The sequence below is a fragment of the Phaethon lepturus genome, unplaced genomic scaffold (assembly GCF_000687285.1).
Source record: "Phaethon lepturus isolate BGI_N335 unplaced genomic scaffold, ASM68728v1 scaffold6078, whole genome shotgun sequence".
Lineage (NCBI taxonomy): Eukaryota > Metazoa > Chordata > Aves > Phaethontiformes > Phaethontidae > Phaethon > Phaethon lepturus.
Genome location: NW_010558179.1, coordinates 2,637 through 5,623, shown reverse-complemented (window position 1 = coordinate 5,623; position 2,987 = coordinate 2,637).

Sequence of the window (2,987 nt, the reverse complement as noted above, 5' to 3'; positions counted from 1 at the left end):
CATTGGGACGCCTTTGGGTAAGATTCGAACACTTGGTCATACCAAGTGCCTCCCTGGGAAACTTAGAAATCTCTGTAGAGTCACTTTACATCTTTTAACGCGTTTATAGCCAAGCAGTGTTACTCATACTTTTGGCATTTGCACGTGCTTTGTAGGCAGTGAATTTATCACTGGCAATCCAAAGAACCTGTGTATCTGTTGCTTCAATAGATCGCACTACTGATTGACTCAGCAGTGTGTGTGTTGTCCCTGAAGGCAACCGTATCTCTGAGTGCAGCTGTGTTAGTTCAGGAGGTGTCCGGCTGAGCAGGTAGTGTGATGTTAGTAGTGCATCCGGACCTGTGATAGTCCAACGAAGGTGTTGGGCGCAACCGGACTACTAACGCTAACTTTGGGCATCATTCAGAACCTAAGCTCAGCCGCCCCCAGTCCCTCTGATATCTGAGGATTGACTGGAAAGCAAGGGGGTTTAGTTTCTGCCAAATTACTCTGCCTCTTAACGCAACACTGCTGTAGAACACCTGACAAGGAAGAACTAGTAAATGAGGCCCTCTACAGACAGATAGGAACAGCGTTGTGTTTTCAGGCCCTGCAAACTCATGGGGGACTTCAACCACCCTGGTATCTGCAGAAGGGACAAACAGCAAGACATAAGCTGTCCAAGAGGTTCCTAGAGTGCATTGAAGATAACTTTATCCTCAAAGTGATTGAGAAACCAGCAAGGAGAGCTGTTCAACAGGTCCTTACACCCACCAACAAGGAGGGGTTTATTTGGGATATGAAGATAACAGGCAGCCCTGGCTGCAGTGACCATGAGATGTGAAATTCATGGTTCTGAGGGCAAGAAGGAAAGTGAAAAGCAAGCTCACAACCCTGGACTTCAGGAGAGCACACCATGGCCTCTTCAAAGATATGCTTGGAAGAGACTTGTGGGGTAAGGCCCAGGAGGGAAGACTGTGAGCAGTGCCTGAAGACTGGAGGAAAGCAAATGTCACTCCCATCTTCGAGAAGGGCAAGAAGGGAGACCCAGGGAACTACAAGGCTGATCACCTTGATCCCTGGGAAGGTGATGGAGCAGCTAATCCTGGAAACCATTTCCAGGCACATTACGGATGAGAAAATCATCAAGAGCAGTCAGCATATTTTCATCAAGGGGAAGACATGCTTGGCCAACTTGATATACTTCTGTGATGAAGTGACTGGCCTGCTAGATGAGGGGAGAGCAGTAGATATTGTCTACCTGGACTTGAGTAAGGCCTTTGACACTGTCTCCCATCAGATCCTCACAAAGAAGCGGTTAAGGTATGGTCTGGATGAGCAGACAGTGAAGTAAATTTAAAACTGGCTGAATGGCTGGGTTCAGAGGGTTATGGTCAGTGGTGCAAAGTCTAGCTGAAGGCCAGTGATTAGCGGTGTACCCCTTGGATCAATCCCGAGTCCTGTCCTGTTTAACGTCTTCATTAATGATCTGGATGATGGAACAGAGTGTGCCCTCAGAAAGTTTGCTGATGACACAAAATGGGGAGATGTGGCTGATAGACCAGAGAGTTGTGCTGTCATCCAACGAGATGTCAACAGGCTAGAGATTAGATAAATGCATTAGATAAATCATTGCCAGCAGGTCAAGGGAGGTGATCTTTTCCCGCTACTTGGCACTGGTTAGACCACATCTGGAGTACCATGTCCAGCTCTAGGGTCTCTTATAGAAGACAGATATAGACATACTTGTTGAGTGCCTGAGCCTGTCGCTTGTGCCAGAGACCAACGGAGACAACATCTGCCTGTGGTGCGACCAGGTGAGCGATCTGCTCAGTCTGGTGGCAGAGGTGAAAGAAGAAGTGGAGAGGCTGAGGAGGGGACCTAAGACAGAGGGAGAATGGAAACAGGTCCCTGCTCGGGGTGGCAGCAAATCCCCTCCTGGCCTCCCTTGCTATCCCAGCTGCCCTTACACAACAGGTATGGGGCTCTGGAACTTGAGGGTCAGGCACATGAGGACCCTGATGAAAGTCCATCCAGGGGCTTGTCTAGGGTGAGTCAGCGAGCCCCATGCATCAAGAAGCCCTCTGTTAAGAAAAAAAGGAGAGTAATTGTCATAGGCGACTCCCTTCTGAGGGGTACAGAGGGTCCAATATGCCGATTGGACCCAACCCACAGGGAAGTCTGCTGCCTCCCTGGGGCGTGAGTGAGAGATGTCACCAGGAAACTCCCTGGTCTGGTTCGGCCCACTGATTACTCAGTTTGGGAATGACGAGGTCGCGCAAAGAAGTCTAAAAGCAATTAAAAGGGACTTCAGAGCATTGGGGCGACTGCTTGATGGAGCAGGAGCACAGGTAGTGTTTTCATCAATCCCTTCAATGGCAGGGAGGAACGCTGAAAGGAATAGGAAAACACACCGAGTCAACATGTGGCTCAGGGGCTGGTGCTGTCAGCAGAATTTTGGGTTTTTTGATCATGGGGCTGTTTACAGGGCACTGGGCCTCCTGGCAGCAGATGGAATGCAACTGTCTCCAAAAGGCAAAAGGATTCTAGTGTACGAGTTGGCAGGGCTCATGGAGAGGGCGTTAAACTAGATTTGAAGGGGGAAGGGGATAAAACCAGGCTCACTAGAGATGAGGCTAGGGGTGGCACACCGGAGATGGGGATGAAATTGATAGCCCAATTGTCAACAGCTGGTTGACACCATCTGAATATGAACCAGAAGTGTGCCCAGGTGGCCAAGTAGGCTAACAGCATCCTGGCCTGTATCAGAAATAGTGTGGCTAGCAGGAGAAGGGAAGTGATTGTACCCCTGTACTTGGCACTGGTGAGGCCACATCTCGAATCTTGTGTTTGGTTTTGGGGCCCTCACTACCAGAAGGACGTTGAGGTGCTTGAGTGTGTACAGAGAAGGGCAGCAAAGCTGATGAGGGGTCTGGAGAACAAGTCTTGTAAGGAGTGGCTGTGGGAACTGGGGTTGTTCAGTCTGGAGAAGAGGAGGCTGAGGGGAG